Source organism: Entelurus aequoreus, linkage group LG14 (assembly GCF_033978785.1).
Source record: "Entelurus aequoreus isolate RoL-2023_Sb linkage group LG14, RoL_Eaeq_v1.1, whole genome shotgun sequence".
NCBI lineage: Eukaryota > Metazoa > Chordata > Actinopteri > Syngnathiformes > Syngnathidae > Entelurus > Entelurus aequoreus.
In genome coordinates this window covers 33,771,847-33,786,970 of record NC_084744.1, presented here as the reverse complement: position 1 = coordinate 33,786,970, position 15,124 = coordinate 33,771,847, and the positions used below count along the sequence as shown (strand labels likewise).

Below are 15,124 nucleotides of genomic sequence, written 5' to 3'. Positions count from 1 at the left end.
CAGTTTCTTTCTCCATGCTCGCTGAGTCTGTACGTAGTCAAGGATCTCCTCAGTTTCTTTCTCCATGTTCACTGAGTCTGTACATAGTCAAGGATCTCCTCAGTTTCTTTCTCCATGCTCACTGAGTCTGTACATAGTCAAGGATCTCCTCAGTTTCTTTCTCCATGCTCACTGAGTCTGTACATAGTCAAGGTTATCCTTAGTTTCTTTCTCCATGCTCACTGAGTCTGTACATAGTCAAGGATCTCCTCAGTTTCTTTCTCCATGCTCACTGAGTCTGTACATAGTCAAGGTTATCCTCAGTTTCTTTCTCCATGCTCACTGAGTCTGTACATAGTCAAGGATCTCCTCAGTTTCTTTCTCCATGCTCACTGAGTCTGTACATAGTCAAGGATCTCCTCAGTTTCTTTCTCCATGCTCACTGAGTCTGTACATAGTCAAGGATCTCCTCAGTTTCTTTCTCCATGCTCACTGAGTATGTACATAGTCAAGGATCTCCTCAGTTTCTTTCTCCATGCTCACTGAGTCTGTACATAGTCAAGGATCTCCTCAGTTTATTTCTCCATGCTCACTGAGTCTGTAAATAGTCAAGGATCTCCTCAGTTTCTTTCTCCATGCTCACTGAGTCTGTACATAGTCAAGGATCTCCTCCGTTTCTTTCTCCATGCTCACTGAGTATGTACATAGTCAAGGATCTCCTCAGTTTCTTTCTCCATACTCACTGAGTCTGTACATAGTCAAGGATCTCCTCAGTTTCTTTCTCCATGCTCACTGGGTCTGTACATAGTCAAGGATCTCCTCAGTTTCTTTCTCCATGCTCACTGGGTCTGTACATAGTCAAGGATCTCCTCAGTTTCTTTCTCCATGCTCACTGAGTCTGTACATAGTCAAGGATCTCCTCAGTTTCTTTCTCCATGCTCACTGAGTCTGTACATAGTCAAGGATCTCCTCAGTTTCTTTCTCCATGCTCACTGAGTCTGTACATAGTCAAGGATCTCCTCAGTTTCTTTCTCCATGCTCACTGAGTCTGTACAAAGTCAAGGATCTCCTCAGTTTCTTTCTCCATGCTCACTGAGTCTATACATAGTCAAGGATCTTCTCAGTCACAGTGCTCAGGTATTGTGCCACTGTGTATTCTCTGTTTAGGGCCAAATGGCATTCCAATATGCTCTGGTTTGGAGTTGATTCTTTCCAATGTGTCAGATAGTTTTCTTATTATTTGGTTTAGTCCAGTGTGGTTTCTCTCTAGTGGCTCTGCTTGTGTTTGTGAGCGGAGTCCCAGAAGCACCTGGTTGAGCGGGCATTTTTCTAGGGTCTCTCTTTAGATAAGGGCTTCGTTATGGAGCGTGTCTCGGTCACTTGCATTCATTCTAGTGGTTATAACATTTAAATGCTCTCTTTTGGATTTCGATTATCAGTGGGTATCTTCCTAATTCTGCTCTGCATGCATTATTTGGGGTTTTCCTTCGGGTGTGGAGAATGGATTTGCAAAATTCTGCATGTAGAGTCTCAATTTGGTGTTTGTCCCATTTTGCAAAAGCTAGGTTAGCAAGTGGGCCCCAGACCTCGCAACCATACAGGGAGATGGGTTCTATGACGGAGTCTAATATTTGGAGACACATTTGAATTGGAACGTCTAGTTTGATGTTCCTTTTAATAGCATAGAAAGCCCTTCTTGCCTTATCTCTCAGGTCGTTCACAGCTTGTTTGAAGCTTCCTGTGGCACTGATGTTTAGGCCGAGATAGGTATAGTTTTTGTGTGTTCTAGAGCAATTGTATCTAGGATGAATTTGTGTTTGTGGTGCTGGAGGCCGGGTCTTTTTTGGAGTATCATAACTTTTGCCTTATTTAGATTGGCTGTCAATGTCCAGGTCTTGGAGAATTTGTGTAGAAGATCAAGATGCTGTTGTAGTCCTTCTTTTGTTGGAGACATCAGCACCAGGTGGTCTGCTAACAGTAGGCATTTGACTTCTGTGTCTACTTGAGGGATGCCAGGTGATGTAACTTGTTCCAATGTTTTTGCCAATTCATTGATGTATATGTTGAAGAGGGTTGGACTCAAACATCCACTCTCTCTCTCTCTCTCTCTCTCTCTCTCTTTCTCCCCCTCTCTCCCCCCTCTCCCTCTCTCTCTCTCTCCTAGTCCTGGGAGTCAGAGTGGATGTGATTGATCTAGTTCAGTGGAGGCCTGAGGGAAATAAAGTAGTTGTTCACTGGGCAGTGTTGTCATCTCAACCATGCTCACGTTCTTTCTGGAAATTAATTAATTTTTTTTTAATAGATTTTCCAGTAATAGGAAAAACAGTCATTTTTATTTTCACGGTGAAATTTTGGCAACTGAGCTGCCAAGTTAGTTTTTACTGAGCATTATTGTAAATTTGGGACTTGTCAATCACTTTCTGGGATGCCACAGCTAAGAACTTTTTTTAAAAATCTAACTTAGCGTGCCTATGCCTCAGAGTCACATGACTTGGTACTTGACATATGCTAATTGTTAGCATGCTAACTTGTTTGCTTATTTTGCAACTGTATACCCCAGAGTCATACAACTTGGTACTTGACAAATGCTAACTGTTAGCATACTAGATTTTTTTTAGCCGACTTAACTTGTGTATGCCTTAAAGTCATATAACTTGGTACTTAACACATGCTAATTGTTAGCTTGGTAACCTTTTTAGCTAACTTAACATTTGTATCCCCTCAGAGTCATATAACTTTGTACTTAATACAGTGACGTGCAGTGAGGTTTGAGGTTGGGGAGGCACTGACCCACTAGTCATATTTACAAACATACAGTATGATGCTAAGTCACAGACTCCATCCATCCATCCATTTTCTACCGCTTGTCCCTTTCGGGGTCGCGGGTGGTGCTGACTCACAAGTCAGATTAAAAAAACATGACAGTATGATGCAATGGCACTGGCTCAAAATCACAAAAACAAACAGTATGATGCTAGAATACAACATTTCATCACACTTAGCACACAATTAACACAGCAACTGCAGAGCAGACACTAGACCAGCGGTCCCCAAACTTTTTGACTCGGGGGCCGCATAGAGTTAAAACAATTTGGCCCTGCTGTATGTGTATATATATATATATATATATATATATATATATATATATATATATATATATATATATATATATATATATATATATATATATATATATATATATATCTCAATCAATCAATCAAAGTTTATTTTAATAGCCCTAAATCACGAGTGTCTCAAAGGGCTGCACAAGCCACACCGACATCGTCGGCTCATATCCCACATTAAGGAAATAAATAACTCAACCCAATGGGATACAATGAGAAACCTTGGAGGGGACCACAGGTAGTGCCTCAGGAGGCACCCACCACCTGTGTCTGCCTCAGGAGGCACCCACCACCTGTCTCTGCCCCAGGAGGCACTACCTGTGTCTGCCTCAGGAGGCACCACCTGTGTCGGCCTCAGGAGGCACCACCTGTGTCTGCCTCAGGAGGCAGTACCTGTGTCGGCCTCAGGAGGCAGTACCTGTGTCGGCCTCAGGAGGCAGTACCTGTGTCGGCCTCAGGAGGCACAACCTGTGTCAGCCTCAGGAAGCACAACCTGTGTCGGCCTCAGGAGCCACCACCTGTGTCGGCCTCAGGAGCCACCACCTGTGTCGGCCTCAGGAGCCACAACCTGTGTCGGCCTCAGGAGCCACCACCTGTGGCTGCCTCAGGAGGCACCACCTGTGGCTGCCTCAGGAGGCACCACCTGTGGCTGCCTCAGGAGGCACCACCTGTGGCTGCCTCAGGAGGCACCACATGTGGCTGCCTCAGGAGGCACCACCTGTGGCTGCCTCAGGAGGCACCACCTGTGGCTGCCTCAGGAGGCACCACCTGTGGCGGCCTCAGGAGGCACCACCTGTGGCGGCCTCAGGAGGCACCACCTGTGGCGGCCTCAGGAGGCACCACCTGTGTCGGCCTCAGGAGGCAACACCTGTGTCGGCCTCAGGAGCCACCACCTGTGTCGGCCTCAGGAGCCACCACCTGTGTCGGCCTCAGGAGCCACCACCTGTGTCGGCCTCAGGAGGCACCACCTGTGGCTGCCTCAGGAGGCACCACCTGTGGCTGCCTCAGGAGGCACCACCTGTGGCTGCCTCAGGAGGCACCACCTGTGTCTGCCTCAGGACTGTATACCTCAGAGTCATATGACTTGATACTTGACATATGCTAACTCAGGGGTCACCAACGCGGTGCCCGCGGGCACCAGGTCGCCCGTAAGGACCAGATGAGTCGCCCGCGGGCCTGTTCTAAAAAAAAATTAAAAAAAATTAAATCTACATAGAAAAAACACAAGATACACTTTCAATCAGTGCATCAACCCAAACAACCTCCCCCATGCACACTCATCCACACCCACTCACACAAAAGGGGTTATTTCTTTCTGCTACCAATATTCTGGTTCCCACAACATAGACAACACATCTGCAAGGGACACAGTCCCTGAAGCACACATGATTGTATAGGCTGCTGGTCCACTAACATTTTCATTAATTACTATTTTTTATGTAATTATTTTTATATTGTTTTACTTTCTTTTTTTTCCAAGAAAATGTTTTTTATTTATTTATCTTATTTTATTTTATTTTTTAAAAAAGGGCCTTATCTTCAACAGACCAGGTTGTCAATGAAATTAGATTTGTTTAAAGGGTTTTTTAAACCAGGCCCAGTCCAGATAATGTCCAAGTCGGACTCAGCAACACACACCTTCATTCATGTACACAGAAAAAAATTAGGGAACACAACAGATTGCATATAATTTATAAACAAAATTACATTTTCAAAATAAGCATTTATGTACAGTCCAGATTATGTCCAGGTCACTCAAATTAGGGAACACAACAACAGATATCATATAATCTATAAACATAATTATACTTTCAAAATAAGCCTTTGAGGACTTCTCATCTTTTTTTTAATGTTTTTTGGCATCATTATCGTTTTCAACCATGTAACTTTCTAAAATTAGAAAATACTGAATAAATGTTTTAAAGAAAGTAATACTAAGTGAATATCTGTTTTTGGCCTTAAAAAGAAACATTTTACCGAGTACTACAATTAAATTGACTAAATCATGATTGTCAATGAACTCTCCTAAAATAACAGAAACCACATTAAGCTTCATAAACACACCAATCCTTAAACACATTTTTTCAACTTCCACCCAAAACAAAGACACAATATGACAATACCAAAACAAATGCAGGGTGGATTCAGGCTCCTGACAACAAAATCGGCAATCATCTGACTCTGTCATATTCCATAATTTTAACATTTTCCATGTGGGTAAGAAGTTATAAATCATTTTAATTTGAAAATAACGATTTTGCACATCGATAGTGGTTTTATAGATTAGTTTGAATATGGCATCCCATGGCAACGGGCAGTCAAAAAAGTCCTCCCATTTTCCATTTGTGTTGTATGAGGCAGCCTTCAAAGATTTCTTTATTAAATAAAAATGATATATTTTTCTATTTATTTTAGTTCCTTTTTGCCAACTAGAATTTCTTATTAGAGGTTTACAAACTAATAATTTAGTAGTTCCATAATTAATTATTTGTTTCCATCTTTTCCCAATTACTCCAGTTAGTTGATAAAATGAAAAGCTTGAGCAAGCATCACCATACATAGCTCTAAATTCATCATACTTCATAATTTTACCATTCTCATTGATAATATCATTGACAAAAATTATTCCTCTTTCAAACATATTTTTCCAAAAGAAAGGCTTTCCATCTATTACAATATTAGAGTTCATCCATATTAACTGCTGCAAAATATCGTCTCTTTTTTCTGGCACATAAAATTGAAAACACCACTATGAGTGGATTGTTACCCAGCAGACTCTGGGAGGGGATCACTTGTAAAAAAGGATACAATTTATTTTGATACAGTACATGTTTTTTGTCCAACAGGACATTTGTGTACCACTCAATGTTTAAATACATCTTTGGAACAATTGATGCTTTTAAAGACAGACACATAGCTTCAAGGTTGAGAAGTTTCAGGCCCCCATATTCATACTCTTTGTACAAAACCTTTCTTTTAATCTTTTCTGGTTTGCCGTTCCAGACAAAATCGAAGACCCTCCGCTCATAAATCTTAAAAAAGTTTTGTGATGGAGCTGGTAATGACAAAAACTAATAAATAAATTGAGGAATAATTAACGAGTTGGCAATAGACATTTTACCATACAAGGTTAGGGATTTCCCTTTCCATAATTGCTTAATTTTGTCCAGCTTTCTTAGTCGATTATCATAATTTACTGAGCCTAGATCTTCCAGATTTTCTGGGACAACAACACCAAGTATGTTAACTGGTCCATCTGTCCACAAAACAGGCACTTTGCATTCCATTCGAAAGGACGTTCTCTTTAGATTTCCGATCCTTAACATTTTACATTTATCATAATTAAGCTTAAGGCCAGATTGCTGTGAAAATATGTCCAAAAGATTAAGAAGGTTCCGCAAACAATGAGGAAAAATCTTATCTTTGTGAATCAGCCTTTTCTGACATGAACTTCATCAAGAACAAACACAGAACACGCCTCACTGATGCACATCTGCAAGACTCACTCAGAGTTGCAGTGTCAAGTTACACACCAGAGTACAACACACTAGTTAACAGTGTGCAATGCCAGGCTTCCCACTAACTGACAAAGAAACAGATAACAGATTTGGTGTCCAGTTCAAAGTGTGACATGATTTAAAAATTTGAGAGTTTACTTTTGTATTTTACATGAGTTATTATTTGTACAAACATGGTGCAAAGTAATTCATGATTTGTTAAAAAATGTTAGTGGCTAGCTAGTTAAAATGGGATATTGTGATTTCACAAGACTGTCTTAGAAGTGATCATTTGAAAATGTTCAATTTGAAAAATGTGCACTTAGTGAAAATATAAAAATAAAGTGTTGCATATTGATATTTATCTGTTTCTATATATATTTATTGTGAGAAATCATTAAGATGATCAGTGTTTCCACAAAGATAAATATCATTAATTATTAATAATAACAGAGTTAAAGGTAAATTGAGCAAATTGGCTACTTCTGGCAATTTATTTAAGTGTGTATCTAACTGGTAGCCCTTCGCATTAATCAGTACCCAAGAAGTAGCCCTTGGTTTCAAAAAGGTTGGTGACCCCTGTGCTAACTGTTAGCATACTAACGTTACCATGCAAACTTTGTAGCCAAACTTTCCCCCATACACCTCAGAGTCATATAACTTGGTACTTAATACATGTTCATTCTTAGCATGCTAGCGTTTTTTTAGCTCACCTAACTTGTGTACACCTTAGAGTCATATATTTTGGTACTTGTCACATTCTAACTGTTTTCATGCTAACGTCAGCATTTCAGTTCGACCCACACGTATTGTTGACTAGCGTGTTATCTTATAAACTTCATCCACACGCCCATATTCTGGCGGTGTGTACATTTATTTCCCGTCAGTTCTTTACGAGTCCCTGCATGGTTCGTTCAGCGGAAAGGTGTGTAAACCCGTGGGCGTAACAAAAACCAAGACTACGTTGGCATGAGTTTGATGCGCGGAGACGTGTTGTAGCGCCGACGTCTCCCAGAAGGTTCCCAGGGCGCTTATTGCTCAGTGACGTGTGAGCGGCAGAAATGGAGCGCGAGACAAAGGAAGAGAGATTGATTCTTGGGGGCTGTGAGCGGGAGAAGTTGTCTCACGTGAAATTGTATGACTGCTGTCACATCGCATCTCTGACACGCTGAGGTAGACGCTCCGAGAAATGATCATTCACTTTAGTATCTGTTAGTCTACAAAATAACATGTTTTTCCTCCCATTTCCTTTAAATGGATGTTAACTTGTTAAACACACAACTACCAAATGAAAGTTTACATTTGTTTTATTCCCCTTTTTTTTTAAAGAAACCAATAAATACAAATAACAGAAAGAATGCAATTTTGTCGCCATTTTGTGGACAGCGCCAGCATTTCAGGTAAATGACCAGTTTGAAAGACAGCATTTCTATACACGACCCAATCCACACCGCCGTTCACACTCGTGGCGCAAGAAAACCAACACAGAAAGTCAACACACACGGTCACACGCGACGCAACCTGCTCGCTGAACTTTGTGGATGTTAGGAAAAAATGTCCAACACATAATTTACATATTCTACCCATTTAAATCCCCTGCAATGCATGATGGAAAAACACTCTCCACACTTATCCATGTTTGATGCATTTTAGCTGCTTGATATTTCTGATTGATCACAAAACTTTAACTAGGTCGTCACGAAGTAAACATGGTAGGAATCGAACTTTCACTTTCTCTTAATATCCAATTATATTCATAATGAATTATATATCCATTATATTAATATATTATATAGATAAATATACACATATATGTATATGTATATACACTGTATATACATATATATATAGATATATATATGTATATATACATATATATATACATATATACATGTATACACACACATATATACATATATACTCACATATACATATGCACATGTATACATACATATAAATAAATATATACATATGTATATAATGTCCATATATTCGACAATAAGTCGCAGATATACAGTATACTTTGCGAAATTAATTATTTACACATAAATATTCGGGAAATGTTTATTTACATACATTAATTGTTTCCAAATGAAGCAATGTAGTATCTGTTAGTCTACAAAATAACATGTTAGCACCCACTAAATTTTACAAGAAAAATGTTTTCCCATATATTAGACGCACCGGACTACAAGTCGCAGATATATACAGTACTTGCTGTGAAATGAGTAATTTACACAGAAATATTTATTTACATACCTTATTTTTTTTCCAAATGAAGTAATGTAGTATCTGTTGGTCTACAAAACAAACATGTGTTTTTTTTCCCCATTTAGTGGAAGATTGCCGTATTTTCCAGACTACAAAGCATACTGGTATATAAGCCGTACCCACTAAATTTTACAAGAAAAAACACATTTTCCATATATTAGCCGTCAATATGGCCGTCAGCGTAGAGAGATCCATAAATGTAATGAGCCGCAGGATTCAAAGCGTAGGAAAAACATTGGGAATAAAAAGGAAGGACATATTGGAATATGTTTTTGAAGGTGGTTTGATGTCATTAGGGATGTGGAGAAAGTGTTGACATTTACAGCGGAGCATGAACTCATCGCACACTTTCACTTTCACTTTTCAAATGTCACCGCTGCCCACAATCTGTGTGTGTGTGTGTGTGTGTGTGTGTGTGTGTGTGTGTGTGTTCACCACATTCCTAATAAGACTACATGACATTTATTACTACGTATTATAATGATGTCATTGTTTCATGAATAATTCATTTATGACACATAATCAATATATTTTCAATTAAATTAGATCAACTATTGACGCATTTTTGTGTTTAATTCCTATTGTAATTCATTAATAATGCTTTTTGATATTAAATTTGAGCTTGCATATGAATTCGGCCGAGGTGGGTTTTATTCGTTACTTATTGATTATTTGCAGCCAAGGGAAATGACATCATCACAATATCATGACTCATCAAAATAGTTTAACGACAACACTTTTTTTTTTTCCATTTATTGATTTCTAATGTTGATACTTTATATCAACAGTTAAATTTGAAGTTGATCGAGAGAATTAAGCATTGAAAGTAAAAAAAATAATAATTTATTTTTAAAAAATTTATGAGTGGGACCCTTTTGGGTCCCCGATAACTTTAGTGGGATAAAAAAAAAAAAACATTGCTCAAAAAATAATAATGATTAAAAATTAATGTTGTTATGAATTATTGACATATTTAAGGTTGTAATTACTTCCCCTCAAATATTACACTTTGAAATATTTTGGTAGGGGAAATTTTGCATATTTAGTGTTTTTGCCATAAAATCAGGGTCTTCTTTAACAAAAAGGGCACAAAACATAAAAAGGTACTTTTATATCGACGGATACATTTGAAGTTGATCAAGAGAATTAAGCATTGAACGCAAAACAAAACTTATTTTTAACACTTTTATGAGTCCCCAATCATTTTAGTGGGACTAAAAAAAAAAAAAAACATTGCTCAAAAAATAAAAATGGTTAAAAATTAATGTTGTTATGAATTATTGACATATTAAGGTTTTAATTACTTCACATCAAATATTACACTTTGAAATATTTTGGTGGGGGAAATTTTGCATATTTTGTGTTTTTGCCATAAAAACAGGGTCTTCTTTAACAAAAAGGGCACAAAACTTAAAAATGTACTTTTATATCGACAGATACATTTGAAGTTGATCGAGAGAATTTAGCATTGTAAATAAATAAATAAAACTTAGTTTTAACACTTTTATGAGTGGGACCCTTTTGGGTCCCCAAGAATTTTAGTGGGATTAAAAAATAAAAAAACATTGCTCAAAAAATAATAATGATTCAAAATTAATGTTATTTTGAATTATTGACATATTTAAGGTTTTAATTATTTCACATCAGATATTACACTTTGAAATATTATGGTGGGGGAAATTTTGCATATTTAGTGTTTTTGCCATAAAAATAGGGTCTTCTTTAACAAAAAGGGCACAAAACATAAAAAAGTACTTTTATATTGAGAGATAAATTTGGAGTTGATCGAGATAATTAAGCATTGAAAGTTAAAAATATATATATTTTTAACACTTTTATGAGTGGGACCCTTTTGGGTCCCCAAGAATTTTAGTGGGATTAAAAAATAAAAAAACATTGCTCAAAAAATAATGATTCAAAATTAATGTTCTTATGAATTATTGACATATTGAAGGTTGTAATTACTTCCCTTCAAATATTACACTTTGAAATATTTTGGTGGGGGAAATTTTGCATTTTTAGTGTTTTTGCCATAAAAATAGGGTCTTCTTTAACAAAAAGGGCACAAAACATAAAAAAGTACTTTTATATTGACAGATAAATTTGGAGTTGGTCGAGAGAATTAAGCATTGAAAGTTAAAAAAATATATATTTTTAACACTTTTATGAGTGGGACCCTTTTGGGTCCCCAAGAATTTTAGTGGGATTAAAAAATTAAAAAACATTGCTCAAAAAATAATAATGATTCAAAATCAATGTTGTTATGAATTATTGACATATTTAAGGTTTTAATTATTTCACATCAGATATTACACTTTGACATATTTTGGTGGGGGAAATTTTGCATATTTAGTGTTTTTGCCATAAAAACAGGGTCTTCTTTAACAAAAAGGGCACAAAACATAAAAAAGTACTTTTATATCAACAGTTAAATTTGAAGTTGATCGAGAGAATTAAGCATTGAAAGTAAAAAAATAATAATTTATTTTTTTAAAATTTATGAGTGGGACCCTTTTGGGTCCCCAAAAACTTTAGTGGGATAAAAAAAAAAAACATTGCTCAAAAAATAATAATGATTCAAAATTAATGTTATTTTGAATTATTGACATATTTAAGGTTTTAATTACTTCACATCAAATATTAAACTTTGAAATATTTTTTGGGGAAAATATTGCATATTTAGTGTTTTTGCCATAAAAATAGGGTCTTCTTTAACAAAAAGGGCACAAAACATAAAAAAGTACTTTTATATTGACGGATAAATTTGGAGTTGATCAAGAGAATTAAGCATTGAAAGTTAAAAAATATATATTTTTAACACTTTCATGAGTGGGGCCCTTTTGGGTCCCCAAGAATTTTAGTGGGGTTAAAACATTAAAAAAACATTGCTCAAAAAATAATAATGATTCAAAATTAATGTTATTTTGAATTATTTACATATTTTAGGTTTTAATTATTTCACATCAGATATTACACTTTGACATATTTTGGTGGGGGAAATTTTGCATATTTAGTGTTTTTGCCATAAAAATAGGGTCTTCTTTAACAAAAAGGGCACAAAACATAAAAAAGTACTTTTATATTGACGGATAAATTTGGAGTTGATCAAGAAAATTAAGCATTGAAAGTTAAAAATATATATGTTTTTAACACTTTTATGAGTGGGACCCTTTTGGGTCCCCAAGAATTTTAGTGGGATTAAAAAATTAAAAAACATTGCTCAAAAAATAATGATTCAAAATTAATGTTCTTATGAATTATTGACATATTGAAGGTTGTAATTACTTCCCTTCAAATATTACACTTTAAAATATTTTGGTGGGGGAAATTTTGCATTTTTAGTGTTTTTGCCATAAAAATAGGGTCTTCTTTAACAAAAAGGGCACAAAACATAAAAAAGTACTTTTATATTGACAGATAAATTTGGAGTTGGTCGAGAGAATTAAGCATTGAAAGTTAAAAAAATATATATTTTTAACACTTTTATGAGTGGGACCCTTTTGGGTCCCCAAGAATTTTAGTGGGATTAAAAAATTAAAAAACATTGCTCAAAAAATAATAATGATTCAAAATCAATGTTGTTATGAATTATTGACATATTTAAGGTTTTAATTATTTCACATCAGATATTACACTTTGACATATTTTGGTGGGGGAAATTTTGCATATTTAGTGTTTTTGCCATAAAAACAGGGTCTTCTTTAACAAAAAGGGCACAAAACATAAAAAAGTACTTTTATATCAACAGTTAAATTTGAAGTTGATCGAGAGAATTAAGCATTGAAAGTAAAAAAAATAATAATTTATTTTTAAAAAATTTATGAGTGGGACCCTTTTGGGTCCCCAAAAACTTTAGTGGGATAAAAAAAAAAAAAACATTGCTCAAAAAATAATAATGATTCAAAATTAATGTTATTTTGAATTATTGACATATTTAAGGTTTTAATTACTTCACATCAAATATTAAACTTTGAAATATTTTTTGGGGAAAATATTGCATATTTAGTGTTTTTGCCATAAAAATAGGGTCTTCTTTAACAAAAAGGGCACAAAACATAAAAAAGTACTTTTATATTGACGGATAAATTTGGAGTTGATCAAGAGAATTAAGCATTGAAAGTTAAAAAATATATATTTTTAACACTTTCATGAGTGGGGCCCTTTTGGGTCCCCAAGAATTTTAGTGGGGTTAAAACATTAAAAAACATTGCTCAAAAAATAATAATGATTCAAAATTAATGTTATTTTGAATTATTGACATATTTTAGGTTTTAATTATTTCACATCAGATATTACACTTTGACATATTTTGGTGGGGGAAATTTTGCATATTTAGTGTTTTTGCCATAAAAAACAGGGTCTTCTTTAACAAAAAGGGCACAAAACATAAAAAAGTACTTTTATATTGACAGATAAATTTGAAGTTGATCGAGATAATTAAGCATTGAAAGTTAAAAAAATATATATTTTTAACACTTTTATGAGTGGGACCCTTTTGGGTCCCCAATAATTTTAGTGGGATTAAAAAATAAAAAAAAAACATTGCTCAAAAAATAATAATGATTCAAAATCAATGTTGTTATGAATTATTGACATATTTAAGGTTTTAATTACTTCACATCAAATATTACACTTTGACATATTATGGTGGGGGAAATTTTGCATATTTAGTGTTTTTGCCATAAAAACAGGGTCTTCTTTAACAAAAAGGGCACAAAACATAAAAAGGTACTTTTATATCGACGGATAAATTTGAAGTTCATAAAGAGAATTAAGCATTGAACGCAAAACAAAACTTATTTTTAACACTTTTATGAGTCTCCAATAATTTTAGTGGGACTAAAAAAAAAAAAAAACATTGCTCAAAAAATAAAAATGGTTAAAAATTAATGTTGTTATGAATTATTGACATATTAAGGTTTTAATTACTTCACATCAAATATTAAACTTTGAAATATTTTTTGGGGAAAATATTGCATATTTAGTGTTTTTGCCATAAAAACAGGGTCTTCTTTAACAAAAAGGGCACAAAACGTAAAAAAGTACTTTTATATCGACAGATTAATTTGAAGTTGATCAAGAGAATTAATTATTATTATTATTATTTTTAACACTTTCATGAGTGGGACCCTTTTGGGTCCCCTAGAACTTTATTGAGATTTAAAAAAAAACATTGCTCAAAAAATAATAAGGTATTACAATCAATGTTGTTATGAATTATTGACATATTTAAGACTGCAAATACTTCACATCAAATATTACACTTTGAAATATTTTGGTGGGGGAAATTTTGCATATTTTGTGTTTTTGCCATAAAAACAGGGTCTTCTTTAACAAAAAGGGCATGAAACATGAACAAGTACTTTATATCGACAGGTAAATTTGGAGTTGATGGAGAGAATTTAGCATTGTAAATAAATAAATAAAACTTAGTTTTAACACTTTTATGAGTGGGACCCTTTTGGGTCCCCAAGAATTTTAGTGGGATTAAAAAATTAAAAAACATTTCTCAAAAAATAATAATGATTCAAAATTAATGTTATTTTGAATTATTGACATATTTAAGGTTTTAATTATTTCACATCAGATATTACACTTTGAAATATTATGGTGGGGGAAATTTTGCATATTTAGTGTTTTTGCCATAAAATTAGGGTCATCTTTAACAAAAAGAGCACAAAACATAAAAAAGTACTTTTATATCGACAGATAAATTTGGAGTTGATCGAGAGAATTAAGCATTGAAAGTTAAAAAAATATATATTTTTAACACTTTTATGAGTGGGACCCTTTTGGGTCCCCAAGAATTTTAGTGGGATTAAAAAATTAAAAAACGTTGCTCAAAAAATAATAATGATTCAAAATCAATGTTGTTATGAATTATTGACATATTTAAGGTTTTAATTATTTCACATCAGATATTACACTTTGACATATTTTGGTGGGGGAAATTTTGCATATTTAGTGTTTTTGCTATAAAAACAGGGTCTTTAACAAAAAGGGCACAAAACATAAAAAAAGTACTTTTATATTGACAGATAAATTTAGAGTTGATCGAGATAATTAAGCATTAAAAGTTAAAAAAATATATATTTTTAATACTTTTATGAGTGGGACCCTTTTGGGTCCCCAAGAATTTTAGTGGGATTAAAAAATAAAAAAACATTGCTCAAAAAATAATAATGATTCAAAATTAATGTTATTTTGAATTATTTACATATTTAAGGTTTTAATTACTTCACATCAGATATT

At 34.4% G+C, this 15,124-nt stretch overlaps 1 protein-coding gene across 9 annotated transcripts in view; it reads left to right on the top strand.

The window, feature by feature from the left end:
• The window catches only part of LOC133664784 (sickle tail protein homolog), a 118,109-nt gene that overhangs the window by 35,971 nt on the left and 67,014 nt on the right, over positions 1 to 15,124 (top strand). The window lies entirely within an intron of this gene.